General features: G+C 44.7%; 2 long non-coding RNA genes across 2 annotated transcripts; both read left to right on the top strand.

Annotated features, from left to right (window-relative positions):
• Positions 1–173: 173 nt before the first annotated feature.
• On the top strand, positions 174–1,269 carry LOC112268808. Its single transcript, XR_002960290.1, has 2 exons — positions 174–267; positions 472–1,269. It is a non-coding gene; the product is annotated as an uncharacterized LOC112268808 (long non-coding RNA).
• A 1,853-nt stretch (positions 1,270–3,122) lies between these two features.
• On the top strand, positions 3,123–3,876 carry LOC112268931. Its single transcript, XR_002960478.1, has 2 exons — positions 3,123–3,212; positions 3,307–3,876. It is a non-coding gene; the product is annotated as an uncharacterized LOC112268931 (long non-coding RNA).
• Positions 3,877–22,656: the final 18,780 nt, after the last annotated feature.

The following is a 22,656-nucleotide window of genomic DNA, read 5'->3' as shown; positions in this document are numbered from 1 at the left end:
TGCCACTGACAACAATATTCGAAGGTGCATTTACTACAGAAGACTGCTCTATTTGTTTGATATATTTCGAATACTTGATATATTGTGGAGCCGTGGACATGAAGAAGGTTTGACCAGAACGTCCTTCTGTCCACTATATAACCCTGCCCCCACCCCCTCAACCCCTGCCCCCACACACACCATCACCACGGCCTCAAGACCAAATAAAACACAATCCTCCAATATCCCTTTCTCCTTCTGATCTTCTTGAATTTAGGTGACCGAGAGGTAAACATCTTCCTTTGTTAATTGTTGCTCTAGTTGCAAAATTTCGTTATATATATTTCAGTCTAAAGTTATGTTAATCGATCTTGCTCGTATAGTGTGAACTATGATCCACATAGAGTTCCTGCTCAACGATTCTTGTCTAGCTCCAGTCTAGCACTTGTACCAGTCGCCTACCAGATCACGGCTTTGCTCTAATTCTTGCAGTCTCTCCAATTATGCAATCCTCTCCAAAATTGGGGCTTTTCTTCACTTCAGCACTTCCCCTCGCAGTGGATTCAACTAGGTTCTTAACCTCTTCTCAATTCTTAAACTGAAACCTGCGATGTCTAATCCAACTCGGCACCTAACCAGCTTGTCAGCATCGTAAGTTTGCCTCAACATTCCCCCTAGAAATAAAAAAAGAATGTAAATCTACTTTCATTTATTTATTAGGGATGATACTTTCTTTTTCTTATTCGATTTTCTATAATAAGTACAACGAAAACGGTGGTAGAGGTAATGGCAGAGGCGGCCAGAACGGAGGGAGGCAGGTGGTGTCGCTGCTGCAGCTGAATTTAGGGCCTATAGTGGCGGCGCCACCAGCAGTGGCACTTGAGGAGGGTGAGGGCAGCGATGTGTCATCGTCGACATCATGTGTGTCATTGCACGGTAGCCCGTCACGTGAAGATTTGATCCTCTGTCAATGCAACAGGTGCTTCATGCTATGTATTGTGACTAAGAAGGTATTCCCTAGGTGCCTCAATTGCAAACGTCCTAGCCTCTTGATCCTAAATGTTGGTGATCACGACCAGTCCTCGAGCAAATGAAGGATATTAGTCATGCATCGCGGCGATGCATGGATGTTCTGTGTTGGCGCTGAGTGAGGGACTGGTGACTATTGTCGGGTCATCTACTTAATTAAACAATGTTATCTTATATGCATTATTTGCCTTTTGTGGTTCATGTACTCAATGGTTTGTTGATTAGTGGTTATAATGATGTTGTGTTCTTGTTAATTGTAAACCTCGTGGTGGAGGAGGTGGTGGCAATAAGTGTGGACAATTTTATTTCACATATGACCCCAGTTCCCTTTGGTTGTTGTTATAGTCATTTTATTTGTTTCGTGCCTCTGAAGGATTAATAAAACGTTGCAATATTTCCTAGCTTTGAAAGGGTTTTTCCAAGCTGGCGTACACATGCAAACCAATGTATCCATCGTTCGTCTCCTCAACACATGTTGTTCATTGGGATCTTGATGTTCCCACTGAAAAAGGAGAAATGACTAATGTTTATCCTATGCACTGATCAACTTGAGTTGTCAACCAAAGTTAAACATTTTAGTTTTCAGTGCGGACTATCATGTTCATGAAAAAAAACATATTTTAGATATGACTTTGATAGTCTTTCTTCAATTAAATAAGTGACCAATTTAAATGAATTAATAAGTTATGAGTTGATTAATTTGTGCATACATAGACCATTGTGCACGACAATTGCAATATGTAGACGGTTTTCCTAGTGAACCCCAAAGTAAGAATGTGGAAATGGAAACTCAATAATAATCCAATTCAGTTCAGAAAACTTTTGAGGAAAAGAGTTATGCACTATGGAGTAATATAATTAATATCTACAACGTTGTTAACCTAAAAGGCAACAATCTTTGTGAATATCTTGTTTTCTTAAGGGAAATGATTGCAGCACTCATGGAGTCACCTCCCTGGCCGGATTGATCTTTTTTAAGGGGAACATCTTAGTTTATTTGAAATAAAATCTTGAATGATATCCTCGTAATCAATCTTCTCCAACACTGCACTCTGAAGTGCTATTGTGGCCAAATACTGCAGCACTCATGGAGTCACCTACCTGGTCGAATTGATGAATTGGTGCCGTCGGCGTCTCGGCGATTGGGATCGCCAGATCGGATCGGGTGAGGAGGGCGTTGACAACAAGTCCAGGCGCTCGGCCTCATGGCCTCGTTTAAGTCATTTTATCCTGGCTACGTAATGGGCTGTAGGACTGCATAGTAAATAATTTTGGGCCCTGGGCACTGTTCAGTCGAACAGGCCGCACTCCCATGCATGGGCCTGGGCCGGCCTCTTTCCTGCCTTAGTCCTCACGCCGCCTCTGCCGGTGGAATGGAAGCTGATCCGCCCGCCGTCACCCTCTCTTCCTCCAAGGCTCCGTTTGGCATTGCGGTGGATTACCTTAATCTCTTTTTTTTCACCTGATTTTCACTATTTTCGTGTTTCACTAACCAACTTTTCCCAATATTTCTGTGTAATTTTCCAAAGCAGATTATGAAATAAGTTCATCCCAGCACATTTCAACAATGCCAAAGTGAGCCCAACAACTGCTGCCACTACTGACCGGCGCCTCCGCTGGTCGAAGCGGACCCGCCGTCGCTGATCCGCCCCCGCCGCCCATCTCTCCCTCCAACTGCCACTGGTTGTCGCCCCGCCGGTGGAATGGAAGCCGACCACCTTCGCAACATCGGCCTGGTCGCCTAGCAGGTGACGACCGCACCATGGGAACCACCGCTGGGTCCTCACCACAGGAATCAGCGAGGTCGTCCCACAGGATATCATCGATCCTTGTTGCTTGCAGCAACACCACCGTCAGCCCCCCCTCATCGCAGCTTCTGCATCAAACGTCCACCGCGTAACGGACTCTACTGCATTTACTACAAAAGATTGGCGATGGCGATAGCATTGATTGCCGACGATCATAGTCAAAGGTGCATTTACCTAGACAGTCTTTTTTGTTTGATTTTGAATACTTAATATATTGTGGACCGTGGACATGAAGAATGTTTGACTGGAACGTCCCTCTGTTCACTATATAACCCCCCCCCCCCACCCCACCCCTCCCCCTCCACCCACACAAACACCAACGCTGCCTCGAGGCCAAAGAAAAAACAATCCTCCATTCCTTTCTCCTTTTGATCTCCTTGAATTTAGGTCCAGGAGGTAAAAATCTTGTTTTGTTAATTGTTGTTCTTCTTGCAAAATTTCTTTGTATATATACAGTCTAAAGTTCTGTTGATTGATTTTTCTTGTATAGTGTGACCTATGAGCAACATAGTCAACGACAACGGTGGTAGTGGTAATGGAAGAGGCGAACATAACGGAGGGAGGCAGGTGGTGCCGCCGCTGCAGCTGAACTTAGGGCCTATGGTGGCGGCGCCACCAGCAGTGGCAGTTGAGGAGGGCGAGGGCAGTGATATGATCCTCTATCAATGCAACTCGTGCCCTAGGTTATGTATGCTGGAAAGGGGGGAATTGGCCCGGTGCCTCCACTGCAACCAGCTTAGCCTCTTCATCCGAAATGCTTAAATAAATAAAAAGCGCGATGGCGACCAGTCCCTGAGCAAATGAATAAGATTACTCATGCGTCGCTGCCATGCATGGATGTTCCGTGTTGGCGCCGGTTGCGGGACTGGTGACAATTGTTGGGTCATCTTCTTAGACAATGAACCTTATTTGTATTGCCTTTTTATGGTTCATGCATTAATGTTGTGTAGATTAGCATCTTTGTTGGTTAGTGGTTATCATCATGTTGTGTTCTCCTTAATTGTAAACCTCCTGGTTGAGGAGGCGGTGGCAATAATTGTGAACAAATTCATTTTTATTTGTTTTCATGCTTCTGAATAATTCATAAAACGTTGCAATATTTCCTAGCTTCGAAAAGGTTTTTTGAAGCTGGCGTGCATGTGAAACCCAATGTTTCCGTCGTTCGTCCCTGCAAAGCATGTTATTCATCAGGATTTTTGTGTTCCCACCAAAAAAAGGAGAAATGATTACTGTTTATCCTATGCACTTATCATCTGGAGCTTTCAACAAAAGTCAAACATATTAGCTTTTGGGGTGGACCATCATGTTCATGAATAACAGCATATTGTAGTCATGACTTTGCTAGTCTTTGTTCAATTAAATAAGAGATAATGCATGGCGATCCTATTGATTGCCACCGATGACCATAGAATCGTCAAAGGTGCATTTACTATACAAGACTGCCTCGTCTTTTTTTATTGGAAGCATTAATAATGTGGAGCCATGGATATTAATAATGTTTGACCGAAACCTACGTTTGTCCACTCTATGCCCTCCCCCTTCCCCATGACCCCAAGGCCAAAACAAACAGCATCCTCGACCCTTTTGATCTCCTTGAATTTAGATTACCAAGAGGTAAACATCAATCTAGCATCTTCTTTTGTCAATTGTTGTACTTGTCCATTGCAAAATTTCTTTCTACATATTTCAATCTAATGCGTTATGTTGATCAATTTGCTCGTATATTGCGACCTATGGACAACACAATCAACGGCAGCAACGGTGGTGGTAATGGCAGAGGCGGCAAAAACAGAGGGGGGTAGGGGAGGTGGAGCCGGACTTCTGGCCTCTGATGGAGCCGCCACTAGCAGTGGAAGTTGAGGGGGATGGTGGTGAGGGGAGCGGTGGGTAATCGCCGACGTCTTGTGTATCATCGGACGGTAGCCCATCGCGTGATGTTTTGATCCTCTATGAGTGCAAGCAGTGTGTTAGGATTTGTATGGTGACCAAGAAGGAATTCCCCATGTGCATATATTGCAACCAACGTAGCCTCTTTTGCCGTCCGTATTTAGACATCGAAGTCAAGAAAAAGCGTGATAGCAACCAATTGTCGAGCAAGTGAATGGGATTACTCATGTGTCCCTGCGATGCATGGATGTACTGTGTTGGTGTCGAGTGAGGGAACTGACTGCTATTGGATTGTATAGTCAGGCAATGTCAACTTATATATTTTATTTACCTTTTTATGGTTCATGGATCAAATGTTGTCTTTTATTAGCATCATGGTTGATTAGTGATTGTTATGATGTCGTGTTCTTGTTAATTGTAAACTTCGTAGTTGAGGAGATGGTCGTAATAATTATGTTTTGTTGAACAAATTTTATTTCACATATGGCGTCATTTGCATTTGCTGCTTTTAGTCATTTTGTTTGTTTCGTGCCTCTGAAGGATTAATAATGTGTTGCAATATTTCTGCCTTTGAGAGGCTTTTTCAAGCTGGCATGCACGTGCACCGAAATGTCCGTGTCGTTCGTCTTTGCAAATCATGTTGTTCGTCGAGATTTTGATGTTTCCACCAGAAAAGGAGAAATGACTAGAGGTGGATGGATGTTTCATTTTGTAAATTATTGTTATTGTGTCTTTTCCACTGTTTATGTTAATGTAACTGCTCCATCACAATTCAAGTAAGGAGCATATATCTTTCATACTTGTAATGTTTCGGGTGGTCGTGAGTTCAGCTGCACTAGCAACTGACAGGTGGCCATTCAAATTACTGCAGCCTAACGTTCGTTCTATCTCACACTCCAAACCCCTCCTGTATCTTCTTCCTCTGCCGCCTCCTCCCCCAATCAACCACTCATGCCTCCTCGCCCAGCCGGATCCTCCCCATTCTGACCTGTTTTCGCCTCAGACTCTAGGTAGTCCAATCCCCGTCGTTGCGCTCGCTCCGCGAACGGCCGTGCTCCGTTCTCTGGCCTGGACCCCGATCCCCGTTGCTGCTCTGGTGTGGCCGTTGGAACTGCGGGAAGACTGCAGGGGACTGAGCCCTGGGCGCATCGCAGTGACGACTCTGCTCCGCCACGCATCAGGTGTTTAATTCCCGCCGCCCTTGCTTCGGCTCCGGTCGTGTTCCGCCTCTGGCTAGGTTTCCTCGATCCCCACCGTCGCGCTCGTCGACCATCGTTCGAACTGAGTGGAGACGGGAAGGGAGCATCGCACCAGGCGTCTAATCCCCGCCGCCGCACTGGCTCCGGCTTCGTCCGTGGTCCGCCTCCCACCAGATATCCTAAATCCCCGCCGCCGCACTTGCCAGTCGTAGCATGACCTTCTTTCTTCAACTTTGCAAAGCCAATACAGAGTTTCTTTTACACATTAAGTTGTTGATTCACACAAAATCATTCATTTTTGTTGACGTCTTTCACTGTTTGTTTATCACCTGTTGTTGCTAACCTTGGATTTAAATCTGTCAGTTCAGAACAAAGGGTTGTTCCTTGGTGAAAGAATATTGCAACAATTTAACTAAATAAGATTGCAGGCTCCGATCCTGTTCTCTATTTCCTGTGATAAGGTGAATGTTACTACACTTCTTTTGCCTAATAAATGTATAGTTCCTCATATTTGTTTTATTACCTTCACTAACAAGGTTAATGCAATCAACTAGGTTGCAGGTTTCAATGCATAAAGTACTAATCCACAATTAGTTCTTCCTGTAAGATAGAATATATAATTGTATGGGTAATTGTATACATATTATGTGAAATTTGTCCTTTTGAGTTTCCTTCTGGTTCATTAAGTTGATCTGAACTGGCTTGGTACAGTCATAGTTGCCATTTTGTTAGAGTCGAGGACAATTCTTTCTGTATGTTCTGGATAATGACTTGGAGAAGTAAATTTTAGTAAATATCTATGGTGGGGCAAGTGAAATTAATTATTATCTAACACATTCTTTTACCTGACATTAAGAGAGTCATGTAATGCTATAATGTGTGGCAGCAGTAGTAAATATATGTGGTTCCTCTCAGGTTAGATCTCACGGTAGTGTCGAGTCCTACAATGTGTACTAACAAATCATAATTTATATGACACATGGAGTCTTAGTAACATGTGAACGTAGTACCTAACAGAGAGTTCAATCTGTATATTGTAGGACGCTTCTTACATATTTTTATGCTTTACAAGCCTGCAAGTATATAGTGCTGCTATACTATAACATGAAAGTTCAGCCTTGTTGTACATGCTGCAGGGTAGTATATATGTAGCAGATAATTTCTTTTAGAGGGTCATGCCACGGCATCAAAGTCAATGCATCGCTAAGGGAAAGCAAGGTCCTTATACGTCACGCCTTGAACTTATGTAGTATATTCGCATAATTATTTAAATCTTACCTACTTATATGACTTTAAATCTTACCTACTTATTCTTTCTGTATGTCGGAGAGGCATTGGACCAGTGAGCTGATGTGTTAGCTATGATGAGGAAGGCGCCGATCCACAATCCCTAATTAGGAAAAATCCAGGTTTCATCTTTTGATTAGTGTCTTGGCTGTTGCAGGTATGTAAGTTTAACAAATATTCTAGATTACTTGCTTACATGGTGTTGCTTCTTTTCATAACTATTCGCTGCAAGAAATGTCCTACCATTAAGGCAGTATATTTTGCAATGGCTATGAATATGGTGGTGCAGCCACGAGAAGACAGAGGTATGCATTTGTGGATCGGCGTGTGCCAGTTGGTTTGCAATGTTACACCTCACTGGACTGCAGTGTGATTCAGATGTAAGTCATTGTGGCATCTCATGTTTCAATCAGGTTTTGAAGGTTATATGTCAGTGTTTAGTTTTGCATCTGTGTTAGAAATCAGGCCAAGAAACACAACGCGGTCTGGACTCTACACGAGGTGGATTTGGGGACGAACCTGCTGTTCTCCGTCAGGAACTGAAACTGTCGAAAACGAAATTCAGAAAACAGACAGAAACCATACACACAGGTGTTTTTGCGACGCGTTCAACTTGCGCCTTTTCTGCTCCCTTCCTTTTATTCAGAGGACCACGATGACGTAGCGATCGTGACCTATTCTTACGCTGCACCTCTCCACGATCCACTATGTCCGTGCCATCCCACGGATCAGATCAGGCGAGGCTTCTAACTGAACTACAACAGAAAGAAACGATCCCATGTTAACAAAGCACACGTCAGATTCTACAAACTAGGAATAACAAACTAGCCGGTGTGCACATGACAAAGCAACACCCTGATCTATCTATGTCACGTACTCATCGTGACAGAACTTATTTGCTACAAGTGAAATTAACAAAGCAACTAGGAGCAACGAGAGTAATAAACAACATTCTCTCCCTTAGTCTTGTTGCGCTTACCAACGCTTGTCATGCCGATCTGTTCCCTCATCTTGAAGCGATCCCCCCCTTCACCAAGGGTTCGATCTCTGTGCTTACTGTGCTAGTCCCTGGATCGACTCACTAGCACACACAGTTTCATGATGAAATATACAGAAACAAAGGTCAAAGTACTTTATTACATCGCATCATCCAGAATTTAATAGTACTTACAACCTCGCATGACCTCTGGGGCCATCATAAAACAAATACTGTTTCAACATCATAAAACAATATTTCAAAATACTGCAGCGGAAAAGGGTAGAACATAAGGGCCACACTACTCCAAGGTGAGAGCATGTTGGAATGTAAGCACATGACCCATGACAAAACGACGAACCTCACTCATCGTCGGATCCACCTGCATTGTTAATTGCAGTCACTACGTGGTCAATACATTTGAATGTATTGGCAAGCTCACTAGAGTTATAAAGGTCCTACCAAGTACATGCATAGTTTGGTTAGGTGGGGTTTGGCTATTTTGCATAAAAGCATCATTATTCAAATCCTATCATTTTTAGACAAATAGTTTTGAATTCTATTGGATACGGGGTAGAAACACCCATGCTCCTATTAACCTAGGCACATTGAGTAGAAACATCAATGCTCCTACCCAGTTCAAACCATTCATTTTATTAGGAAATTTGAATGAGTGAGACTTTCCTTACAGCTTCAATATCTAGTTGCTCATAATCGTCCGTAACCGGGGACACGGCTAAGTACTTGGTTTGATACTCTCGAGAGGTGGTACACTTTACCCACAAGAAATCGACGTGTTAATCCCTTGCTGTCCTCCAGATGGAGTAGCAACGGCATCGATTACAGAAATTTTCAGAACATATTCCCCCAAACCACCTGAGGGACTCGTTCCAACCTACACTGCTACATACCGATGTCACCTCGGATCCAGGTTCATATTTCTTACATCCATCCTGGCAGAGCCCATAATACCATGTGGTTGTACTGGAAGCTACTAAACAGGAAACTGGTCCAGTCTCTGGTTATCCCGGGTGGCATCCCACATTGTGACGCAGGCGCTCCCCGAATCGCATGAGGAGGCGACCATGGACGCTCCCGAATCACACGGAGAGACGACTCAGCGGGCCCCATAGAAATGGACCTAACGTCACGACATCCTCAAGCTCAAAGCAGCCCACCCAGGACGGTTCATTGAATTACTTGTTTTGCCATACACTAGGAAAACTATATTTGTAATTCAATAGTATCACATTGTAATAATACCACCCTCGTATATTATCATAGCATAGCATTTTACTACTACGATGGCAATTGGTGGTGAAGTCATGGCAAAAGTATCCTATACTAGTAGGATAGATCATAGCTAGCATAGATACAATAATAATCCTGACAATGCAACTAATAAAATCTAGTGCATAATCAGATAATAGGGTAGATGATCAAAGTGAACTTGCCTTGATAGTAGTTGGAGTTCAAACACTCGTCACAATCGCAAGGTTCGCTCTCCGAGAATACTATACCATCAACAAACATATACACACACATAAACACACAATACAAACATGACAAAAGAATATGTATGCCATGATGCGATGCAAAACATGTGACATGAGTTTGGTTTATTTTATTTGGGTGATCTGCTGATCCAATGCCTTGAGAATTAAACACATGTAATTAGGGTTTTTAAGAAAAAGCAAAAGCTAGGGTTTAAAACCTAAATTGAGGTTTTATTTGCATCTGCAAAACAATTTAATTCATAATATTTATTTCTCTGCCCCATTGGACAGAGGACATTAAAACAAAATTTTGGGCACTGGTTTCATTCAAAAAGGACTTCTAAATAATTAGTTATGATTTAAATGGCATAAAACCCTAATCTGTAATTTGAATGTGATTCAAATATTCAAATTTGAATTTGGACAGTGCCAAAAGATTCTACATTTCCTAAGGATTCCAAAAAGGTGTGGATCACTAAATTTGGCCAAACAGATTTAAAGTTGTGATCATTTGAAGTTACAGGGGCCTATCTGCAAAAATGCCTTTTATTAATCCGGGGAAATAAAATTACATTTTTTATTTTATAACTCGGGTGCCACGTGGCGCATTCCTATTCGTTGGTACCGGTTCGGTTTAAATGAATAAGGACGATCTAATCTACACTGTTGGAGATGGATGGACGGACGAGATCGATCGAGGGAAGCTCACCGGCGGGTTAGGGTTCCGGCGACGGAAACCGGCGGCGGCGCGGCGCGGGCGGGGCGGCACAGGGGTGCTCCGGCGTCAGGGCTGACGGGGAAATGGCGGGCGATGACGGCGCGGCACGGCGGAGACGGGGCCGCGGTCGGCGGGGGCTCGGGCGGCGCGGGTCGGCGCCTAGGACGGGACGAGCGGGCGGCGCGGTCGGCGGACGGCGGCGCGGGCACGGGCGCGGCGGCGCGGGGACGCTCCGGCGACGTGGGCGCGACGGGGAAGACACGGGGAGGCGCGGCGCGGCACGGCGGAGACGGGGCGCGGTCGGGGACGGCGGGGTCGGCGCCGAGGACGAAGATGGGCGGCGGCGCGGGCACGGCTCCGGCGAGAAATCGGGGCAGCCCGACGGCGCGATTGGATGGGGAAACAAGGGGGAAAGAGAGAGGAGGTCGCGGGGGTTATAAAGGAGTGCTCGGGCATGAAAATGGAAGGCCGGAGGAGGAGATTGCGGCGGCGGGCGCGCGGGGACGGCGGCCGGAAATCGCGCGCGTGACCGGCGGCGCTTTCCTTCGGGGAAGACGCAGCTGACAGGTGGACCCCACCTGTCAGCGACTGCGGGCGCGCGCGCGCGGACCGGGCGGTCTGGGCCGGTCGGGCGCGGTCGGACTAGGCCGGTTCGGCCCATTTTGGCCGGGCCGGTCCGGTTTACCCTTTTTTTTTCTTTTAGGCCTTTTCTTTTTCTGTTTTTCTCATTTTTTTGATATCTTTTGTGTTTGAACTCCAAATTGGTCCAAATAAATTCCAGAAAATTTGTAAAATCATGTTCTACCATGATACAACTTTTGTAAGTAGTTTCTCTTCAAAATAAAATATATAAAAATACATTTGCCCTATAAATGACTTTAGGGCTATATATCTGTTTGAATAAAATACTTTTTCAACTCCAATTAGTTAACCAAAAATTATGGGATAGCTTATATATGCATTAAACCCTTTTTATACATCAACCCTATTGGTTTGAAAATCCAAAGGTTACAGGGATGTAAACAAAATCTCTTAAAGCCTTTTGTGATTCAAAATTTGAATTCAAACATGCAATTGTGGCATGATGCTCATGGATGCAATGCACATGTAAAGGTTTGAAATTTTGGGATGTTACACATCTCCAGGAACTTAACTCTCCCCAATGCCTTCGTCAGGATGTCGGCCTTCTGATCTTCAGTTCGCACATGTTCTATCACCACCGTCCCAGATTCAACACACTCTCCGATGAAGTGATACCGGGTGTCTATGTGCTTGCTGCGCTCATGGTGGACTGAATTCTTACTCAACAAAATCGCAGACTGGTTATCCACCTTGAGCTTCACCTGAACTGAAACTTCTCCAAGCAGATCTTTCAACAATCTGCTCAACCAAATTCCTTGGCAAGCTGCACTAGCAGCATCTATATATTCAGCTTCACAGGAAGAGAGAGCAACAACTCTTTGTTTCTGCAATACCCAACTGATTGGATTCTCACCAAGATAAAAGATGATGCCAGTAGTGCTTTTTCTGTCATCTAAATCACCTGCCATGTCACTGTCACTGTTGTAACCGGCAAGCTTCAGTTGGGCACTCTCCCCTCTCTTGTACAGGCAGCCATACTGCAAGGTGCCCCGGAGGTATCTAAGTATGTGCTTGACCGCTCCCAGGTGCTCTTCTGTAGGTGCTTCCATATATCGACTGACAAGCCCAACAGAAAAACAAATATCCGGCCTTGTGTTCACAAGGTACCTCAGGCTCCCAACTACACTTCTATAATCTGTAGAACTTACCAAAGGGCTGTTACTTACTTTGCTTAGTTTCAGTCTTGGTTCCATGGGGGCCTGAGCCGGATGGCAGTTCATCATGCCACATTTTTTCAGAATATTTGCTGCATACAACGACTGACACAATGAGATGCCTTGGGCTGACTGCTTCACTTCTATCCCAAGGTAATAGCTGAGCAGACAAAGGTCACTCATGCTGAACATACTCCTCATTTGCTGTTTGAAGAGCTCAATCTCAGTTGTGTCACCTCCTGTTACCACAAGATCGTCTACATACACACCAACTAGCAGACTTGATTTTCCTTTCTTTCTTTTATACAGAGCATGCTCAACAGGGCACTTCTGAAAGCCAAGCTCTGTCGAGGTTTTGTCCAGCTTTGCATTCCATGCTCGAGGGGCTTGGCGCAGGCCGTATAATGCTTTGTGCAGCCTGAGGACTTTCTGTTCCTTTCCTTTCACAGCAAAGCCAGGAGGTTGTTCTACAAACACCTCCTCCTCCAATTCCCCATTGAGGAAGGCGGATTTCACATCCATGTGATGAATCTGCCAACCTTCTTGTGCAGGCAATGCAAGAAGTAAACGAACTGATTCCATCCTGGCAACCGGGGCAAAGACTTCTTCAAAATCTATCCCCTGCCTTTTGAACATACCCTTTGGCAACCAACCTAGCTTTGTGCTTGACCACTGCTCCCTGTGAGTCCTTTTTCAGTTTATACACCCACTTCAAGCCAATGGCTATCTGCCCTCTAGGTAGATCTGCAAGTGTCCAAGTTTTGTTGCCTTTAATCGAATTTATTTCTTCTTCCATTGCACTCTGCCAGGCTCCTTCTTTTTCTGCCTCTCCAAAGTTACTCGGCTCCTCCATGCCGAGCATGCACATGTCATCTTCTTCATATACTTCTTGAAGTAGACGCTTGCCTTGTGGGCCCACCGGTCCACTTTCAGGTGTCTGAATTTCCTGCTGAATTTCTGTCACAGCCGGCGATTCAGACAGTGGAGACAGTGCAGGTTGCATTTGTACAGGAGTTTCAGCAACTGCCTTGTACTTTTCTTTTACTGCATCTGCCCCTTCTTGCTTTTCTGGAGCTGCAGGCGTCCGCAATTTCCCTGTTACAGCAGTATTTTCTGGTGATGACTGGACAATCTGTGGTGCTACTCCTTCAATATATTCGTCTGCATAATCTTCTATTATGAAGTTTGGAGTTGCACGGCATCAACTTCTTTCTCTACTGAATTGCAGCACCACTTTCTTCCCTCGTCAAACACTGCATCTCTACTCACGACAAGCTTCTTTGTCGCTAGATCATATAGTCTATACGCTTTGGACTGCATTTCATATCCAATGAATACCATTGGAGCACTTCTGTCCTCGAGCTTTTTTCTGGTGTGTGCCTACTTTTCTGACATGCGCCACACACCCAAACGTGCGAAGATGCGGCACAGTTGGCTTCCTCTGGTGCCATGCTTCATATGGTGTGTGCCCAACGACACTCTTGGTTGGAATTCGATTGAGGAGATACACAGCAGTTGTGACTGCCTCTCCCCAAAATCTGCCAGGTACAGACATACTCTTTAGCATACTTCGTGCAGTGCCCACAACGGTCTGATTTTGCCTTTCTACAACACCATTTTGCTGTGGTGAGTAGGGAGCCGTAAGGTGTCTCCTGACTCCCAACTGCTCACAATAACTTGCAAAATCTCTTGATGTAAATTCCCCTCCACGATCTGTCCTAAGGAGCTTTAGTTTGTGCCCGGATTCTGCTTCCGCGGCTAACTGAAATTTCTTCACCTCTGACAGTGCCTCATCCTTGCTCTTCAGTAGCCGGATCCACATATAGCGAGACACATCATCTACCAGGAGGAGGAAATACTTTTTCCCTCCTGGCGTTGCTGGACTGACCGGCCCACACAAATCTCCGTGTACAAGCTGCAGCGGATACTCGGCGCGGTACTTTGCTTGTGCAGGAAAAGGAATTCAGCGCTGCTTACCAAGCATACAACCATCACAAATCTGCTCGGGCTTGTCGAGCAGTGGCATGTCGCGCACCAGATTTTCTTGTGCCATCTTCTTCAGGGAATGAAAGTTCACATGACCCAATCTCGCATGCCACTTCCAAGCCTCTTCTCCATGTACTGCTTGCAGACAAACAGGCTGCTCCATCTGAATTGGCAATATATACAGCCGGTTCTTTGCTCTCTGAACTCTAGCTAGCACCTTGCCGACAGGATCTGTAACTGTCATTACCCCTTGGTGAATAACAGTCATGCAGTCAGTCTCATCGAGTTGGCCCAAACTGATTATGTTGCTTCGGAGCTTCGGTATGAAGTAAACATCAGTGAGGAGACGATGCTCGCCGTTCTGGCACACCATCAACACTGTCCCCCTCCCATGAATCTCAACCACCGATCCATCTCCGAATCTGACTGTACCTTTAACTTTCTTGTCCAGTTCAGAAAACTTGTCAACACAACCTGTCATATGATTACTTGCCCCTGTATCAAGATACCAATTCTGATTTTGAGTACCTCTCAACTTCGGCAATACCTTCTCTTCGTTCAGAAACACCTTCTGTTCTGACTCCTCAACTGGCTGCACCATCTCACAGATTTCAGCCACAAGCAACGCAGGCCCATCATCGTCATCATCTGACCTCGCTGCAAGATTAGCTCTTTCTCTCTTTGGCTCACGGCACTGAGAGGCAAAATGACCCATGTCATCATAATTAAAGCATTTAATTTTGCTCTTATCAAATTTCTGGTGTTTCTTTTTCTTACCACCAGAATTGCCGCTTGAGCTGCCGCCGTTGTCGCTGCGACCACCACGGCTGGATTGGGCACGATTGTTCTTCTTCGTGCCGCCACTGGAGGATACACCCTTGCCCTTCTGCATGAGCTGCTCGAGCGCACGCGTGACGATCAGCAGTTGATCATCGTTGCCGCCATCGCTGCCGCCAGCGTGCGCCTCCTCAAAGTCCTCCTTGCTCTCCTCAAACACCCGCAAGCGCCCGATCGCCTCCGCAGCAGACATGTTCTTAACATCTCCCCACTGCCGGATGGTACTGATGATGGTGGAGAAACGCTGCGGCACCGCGGCGAAGAGACGCTGCACCACCCTCAACTACGGCAGCTTCTCTCCCAGAGCTCGTATCTCCCCGACTAGTGCATTCAGCCGGCGAGAGAAGGCAGTGATACTCCCCATCCTGCATCGCGATCTGATCGAACCTCCTCATGAGTGATTGGATCCGGGCCTCCACGACCCGATCTTCACCGATCCGTGCCGTGCGGATCGAGTCCCACGCCTCCCGCGCGGTCTCAAATGCCATGATCGACATCATGACATCGTCTGGAACCGACCGTGAAATTGCTGTTATCGCGCCGTGATCCATCTCTTCATCTACAGGACCTGTCCCATCGATTGCCGGCCACACGCCGAGGTGACGAAGGAGGATCTTCATCTTCCCGGCCCACAGCTGGTAATTCGACTCCGTCAGTGGCGGGTACTGCACCGGGACGTTACTGCCCCGTCTCCCACTGCTGGTCGATCCATCGCCGTCACCTGGCCGCTTTCCCGGCGGCGTGTACTTCCCCGCCACCGGTGTCGTGAGATCGCCTCCTCTCTTCGGGGACGTTGACATGTCGCCAAGCGCCGCCGCCAAATCCCGCAGGAAACCCCGCCTCCGATTCGCCTCCGTGGCTCTGATACCAAATGTTAGAAATCAGGCCAAGAAACACAACGCGATCTGGACTCTACACGAGGTGGATTTGGGGACGAATCTGCTGTTCTCTGTCAGGAACTGAAACTGTCGAAAACGAAATTCAGAAAACAGACAAAGACCATACACACAGGTGTTTTTGCGACGCGTTCAACTTGCGCCTTTTCTGCTCTCTTCCTTTTATTCAGAGGACCACGACGATGTAGCGATCGTGACCTATTCTTACGCTGCACCTCTCCACGATCCACTATGTCCGTGCCATCCCACGGATCATATCAGGCGAGGCTTCTAACTGAATTACAATAGAAAGAAACGATCCCTTGTGAACAAAGCACACGTCAGATTCTACAAACTAGGAATAACAAACTAGCCGGTGTGCACATGACAAAGCCACCCTGATCTATCTATGTCAAGTACTCATCGTGACAGAACTTATTTGCTATAAGTGAAATTAACAAAGCAACTAGGAGCAACGAGAGTAATAAACAACAATCTGAGTCTATTAGATTTTAAGAAAGGAAATAAACAGAGGTATTAATTTTGTATTCGGAGCAGAGCCAATTAGATTGCATATCTAAACATGATTTTGCATACTTATACTATGGTAGTATAAACAATTGGCAAGAGTCGTTGAGTTAGCTGTTTTCTTATGAATCAATATGTTTTTGAGCTCCTTTGGGTTTTGGTTGTACGTACTACTAAGTCCACTTCTTAGTTAGTGCTTCATTTCTTCGGAATCGCATGGTTTGGCTATAACACAGGAGCTTGATTTGCATTACTAAATTCTGGATGATTATGTGTGTGGGTAAAGATGTCCAAACTTTTTTATTATATATTTTTTAGAATCCACACTTTTTTTTATTGAGGTAGTCATGGCTCCAGCTTATTTACCACAATTGCATTTATCCCAGGACTATCTGGTGGCAAAGAAAAGAAAGTGAACTAAACTCGCAATTTGGCATGTAGGAAGGCAGAAAGCAGAAGATTTTGTATATAGGTTTTTTATGTGTCCTTTTTTTCATGCTTGTGTAACTGTAACCCTAAACCTAATTATGACTCATGATGCAATTGATAATTATTGCACTGATGATTCTTCTTTATGTCGGCATATGGAACAATTTGCACGGCGTTCCATCTCCAGACGATGATCCTGCGCGCATCGTCATGTTGACAGTTATTTTGATAAAGATATAAGCATCACCTGTGGCTCATATATTGTGTTTACTTTTTTAGTCTGGAACTAACACAAAAAAGTTTGTACACTGAACTATTGAGTACTGGTGCATGTGCTTATGTAGTAGCTTATGTTTTAGTAGCAGAGGTTGAGGTATCCCAGAGTGGTATCTTTACGGGAGATCCTCCGGTTGTTTCACATTTGATAGATGATGTAACTTATTTGAGAATCAATAAAGCTGGCATGATGAAACTGACTAACCACGTCATGAATAAGAGAAAGAGTGTGAATTTTATGAGTGTACATTCAACGGACTGTGCTAGACACAAATTCATCTGGTCAAAAATAGTCAGAAGACATGTTTTATTGTTGTTGCAAGGGTGGTCGACAAACCTGTATATGAAATTATGAGTCATTGTCTGATTCAAAAACACCATGTTTGTTATTCGATGGTGTGTTGTGTTAGCGAAACAAAACGAGACTTGTGTTTGCCGTGATAACATTAAAAACTGCACACACGTTCTAACGAGTCAAGCTAATTTATTTATGTTGTATTTTGCTGTTCTGTTGCAACGCACGGGCATTCGGCTAGTAGATCTAACTTTTAACATATATTTTTTTCGGTATGGAGATTATTTTTTTGTAAAGAGGGAAACTTTATTCTTTAGCAACACAGTACAGAGGAAAGCCTGAACATGTCAAGGCTTTGCTGGGTACAGATCTGTCGAAGAGGAGATCCTTTTTTTTTTCCGAAAAGGGGATGCACACAGCCATTTTATTGCAAAGTTAAATAATCTCGGTACACACATCACGAGTCACACAAAGTGGATACAAAAATAAGCCAACAAAAGCAAAAATCTTGAATGTGTTTATGCATCTTGGAGTCTAGTAGCAGGCCGCCAGGCGCCAGCCAGCCAGGTTGGAGATATCCCGTGCGACCATCTCCAACCTAGTGCATCCAAAAGCCGAAAGCTCCGGTTTGTCCACAGGGAGGAGGTATGACCAGAGACGGATCAAAGCAGTGACCCTGAATATAACCTGCAAAAAGTGAATAGCTCTGGATCGGTTAAAAATAATATAATTCCTGCACTTCCAAGTACTCCAACAAACAGCAGACACTCCCACCTTATGTGAGCCTTACTCTTTTGTCAACCCCATTCAACCAATTCCCAAACTACATTTCATACATCCTGTCCAATTACATTTGGCAAGATTATCTTTCGTTAACAACACTTGACGATCTAGAAACCCACATAAAATCCTTAACTTTTAAGGGGATTTTTAGTTTCCAGAGATACTTTCAGTGTAAATACAATTGCATTATTCATAATGTTACTGTACATGGATTTAACCGAGAATACCCTGAGACAGTTAGAGTCCATGAAAATTTATCCGGTCCTGCCTGTGATTTCTATAAATACTATTGGCGAAGAATGGAGAGGAATAGAGGATGGAGGCCGCGAGGAGGGCTCCCATGGCTTTGCAGTGCTGAAGAGACGGTGGAGGAGGAAGCCTGGATTTGAGAAGTCCACCTGTTATTAGGATCCTGAGAATCAATGAAGATGCCCAATCCTGCCAGCGCTAAACCTGATTCTTTTTTAGGATCTTTCCAAGCAGTATCCGAGTAAAATGTTAAATCCCTGCAAATGAGAAATCAGGAAAGTAGAAGGTTTTCAGTGATAGTTTTTTGGTGATAGAATTTACCTCCACTTCATCAGCACATTGTCAGATCAAGCTGGCATAGGAGTACAAAGATTTCAGCGATCTAGGTACATGATCAGTTAGACGGGTGCAGTTCTTCAATCTTCCTTTCCTTTTTTTGCTTCCTTCCAGAATCAACTTTTTTTTCCTCCAGGGGAGCAAAGAAATTAACTAATTCTTCGAGTAGCTTGAGTATTATTTTTGACCAAGTGGACTTGGTTTATTTGAGAGAAAGCGGTCAGAGAAATTTTTTTAGGGCAACCAGAGTGTTTTTGATGGGCCTTTTCGTACTGGTATTTCTTCTCCGCATCAGAATGACTAGACATCCTCGTCTCTGCCGTCAGGTCCAGAGACATCCCAAATCAGTCCCAGATCGCCGTCGAGGTTGGCAGCAGGCAGGCGGTGTCTCTTCGCGTAGAGTGGATCGAGCTTAATGGCCGGCCGGTGAGCATCGCCGGCGGCCGGAGAGGAGGCGGAGGTGTCGGGGATCGAAGATTCCGTCTCTTCCCGTGCCGGAGGTGGCGTTGCCCTGCGGACTGGCCCGCGCGCGGCGGCGGCGGCTTCCACTGCTCGTGGTAAGTAAACGCAACTGTGGTACCACGGGGAGGAGTTTAGTCCCATACGGCTATCTATTTTTTCATTATATTTCTTTATAAGTTTGGTAACTAAACGCAACTTGAGAGGAATGTGTATCTATTTTTTCATTGTATTTCTTTTTAAAGTAACAAGTAATTATGGAGTCATTACAGTGGATGCTAGGGTATTCTGAAGTCATAGTTTTATTTTATCAAGTACCAACACAATTATGCATGTTTATGGTTTCATGACACGTCAAATAATCTCTTGACAACGACGCACCAAATAATCTTGTTCTGATATCTGAGCATAGGTTCGCTTTTAGTTTTCACAATTTCTTGATCATTTCTTTGCCGTCTCCTTGTGTGTTATATACATCACCTCCCTAGCTTATATATAGGATGAACACTATGGTCAAACACATTTGTTCTTATGGATAATTGACTGGTACTGCATTATCGGTTTGGTTGTGCTGCTCCAAATTTTCAGTGCTGACTTGTTTTATTTATACTAGCGTATCTAAGTGTAGCATACCTGGCTGCTTTAAGCTGTTCATTTTTTTTCTGTGCAATTAATGTAAACTGAAGTTTATATAGCGAGGAACTTTATTTAGTTAGTTCCTTCAAGTGAGGGTTTTGATCATCCTGCCCAGACAACTATAGGGTCGGAATCAAAATGTCGTGTTCATGTTTGTTTTCTATAAATCAATAGAAATTTGTAAATGTCTTTTTTTAGAAACACAATACAAACGCAGACGCTCACAACACACGCGTGAACTCACCCCTGTGAATGCACACACGCACACCCTACCCCTATGAGCACCTCCGAAAGACTGAGCCGGCAGATCTTGAGAGGTTGACGAAGTCACCGCAGGTGCGTCGCTGTTGATGGGTATCCCACCTATCACTGAAAGAATAGCGGCGGTTAAATCCTGTAATAATCCAGGAAAATGTGACACACATGTCAAGTCTAGTACTTGAACTTGGATGGTTGGTTCCACCACAGAGAATTAGACCGCCTGAGTTAAGCTCAATTCACAAAATAACAACAATAGGTATATCATATTTTGATTTTCTCCTTTTCTTCAAGCACCTTGCCTTTTCAGCAGCCCGAACAGTCACTTCTGCTTTGATGCATAAAAAACTCACTGAAGATATTTTTTTTAACAGGACGATGGCAACGTTATATGCTAACCAAATAGAATGTGTGAACTATATCTGTTTACTCCAGTCCAGTCCTTTTTTTAGTTGGAGATCCAAGTGTTTTTTGCCCAAAAGCTGTTCAATAGAATTGTGTTGCCCATCTTTTAGTATTTAGCAGTTTCCAACTTCTTTCTTTGCTCTTCAGTGAAGTACAATATGTATCTGTAGGTGTTTGTTTTCATTGACTTAAAACCATTTCATGCAGATACCAAAAGTGAAATGCATCCTGTACTTTTCAAATGTTTTGTGGGTTAATTAGTGTCGTTTTGTGGGCCATTTTAGTTTAACCTTTCTTATTTTGTGGGACAATTTGATTTGTACTAGGTTTTTTCACATTGCCAAGGTCTCCGTCGCCGCCCCGACGCCAACACGGCGCCTCTGCCGGACCAAGCGGATCCGCCCGCCGCCGCCCTCTCTTCCTCCGACAGCCGCTGCCACTGCTGACTGGCGCCTCCGCTGGTCGCCGCCCTGCTGTTGGTGGGGGAGATGGAATGATGCGGCGGCAGTTCCGGCGAGCAGCGGCCACGTGCGCCCTTGATACGGCCCCGCTGCTCTCCTCTCTCTGGCGGCATTGTTGGTATGTTCAAATTTCTATAGTTTCTTCCTCCCTCGTCAACTCAATTGATGTGTCGTCTTTGTTTGTACAACCTGCTAACAAGGCAACGAACAGAACCTGGCGAAGTTACGGTGAGCAAAACGTCTTCTGTCCCGGGTGCACTATACTCCTGACCAAGCTCGCACTGCTACGGGAAGGTTTATCAGTAACGGTCGAAAAAAAACATCAGTAACGGTTGGGGCCGTCGTTACTAACTTCGTGTTACTGATGATGGGTATCATCAGTAACGGTCGCTCCAACCGTTACTGATGTACCTATCATCAGTAATGGTCGCTACGACCGTTACTGATGTACCATCATCAGAGGCGGGCGGCCCGACCCGACCGTTATTGATGAATACCATCATCAGTGACGGTCACGTTTCCGCGCCCGTCACTGATGATATGTACATCAGTAACGGTCGCTTTGCCACATTAGTGTCGGGCGAGCGACCGACACTGATACATTTTCGGTAATTAAAAAAATAATTAAAACCACAGAAAATACACAGAAAAATATATATTTGAATACACAGCACATCACAGCACAGAACAGAAAAATACACGGCCACATCATTTATAGCATACAAATGTATATAAAGCCGCATCATTTAAAGCATATAAAGAATACAAATGTATCTTACTTCACGACATTGATTATAAAGTGTCAAAATTTCATAGAAGCATATAAAGAATATAAATGTATCTGATTTCAAGTTTGAAGCTATTGTTGTGGGTGAACCCTAGTCACCACTTGTTCCATGCGTTCGTAGAAGTCCCCACTAGGCTTGATGACCTCATTGTTGATGAGATGGGTGAACTGTTGGGAATATGCCCTAGAGGCAATCATGTATGATGTAATTCCCAATGTATTCATAAATATTATTAAGTTGTCCTTGTTTGAACATCTGATATGTATCATTGAATATGTGATTTGATTGTGGAACTATGTATTCATGTTGTTCATACTAAATTGTCCTTAGTCATTGAGGTTGTGCTGGACACATAACCTAGACTAATGTGAAAGTTGGCTGATGACTCGGTTCCACTTGTCATGGGCATGGTGATGTCATTCCAGCTTACACGGACTCGGCTAAAGAGTTTAGCGAGTCGGACTGACCCATATTGAGATGCAACGAGTAGGTCGTCATTTGCATGTCTCAATCAATGTAATCCTTAGACCTGAGGTTATCGCACAATCCGAGTTGTGGATCACCAACTTAGGTTCTGTCAAACGTTGTTCCGTAACAGGGCAGTTATAAAGGCAGAGTTCGGGTTGACTGAGAATCAAGCTGTGTGATGTGGATAACCAAGATGGGATTTTGCCCCTCCGACTGGAGAGATATTCTCTAGGCCCTCTCGAGTGATATGATTCGGGAAGCATGGCCATGCGCGACTTGGTTAACTGTTAACCGGGTCGATCGACTAAGAGTTAGTCGGATGAATCGTATATCACAGATCGAGAAGAGAGTTGAACTATTAAAGGGATGACGATTAATCGCCTATAGTTCGACAAGGTATATCGTGAGGCAA

Source organism: Brachypodium distachyon, chromosome 4 (assembly GCF_000005505.3).
Source record: "Brachypodium distachyon strain Bd21 chromosome 4, Brachypodium_distachyon_v3.0, whole genome shotgun sequence".
Taxonomy (NCBI): Eukaryota; Viridiplantae; Streptophyta; class Magnoliopsida; order Poales; family Poaceae; genus Brachypodium; species Brachypodium distachyon.
The sequence above is the reverse complement of the archived record's forward strand: the minus strand, read 5'-3'. Positions and strand labels throughout refer to the sequence as shown.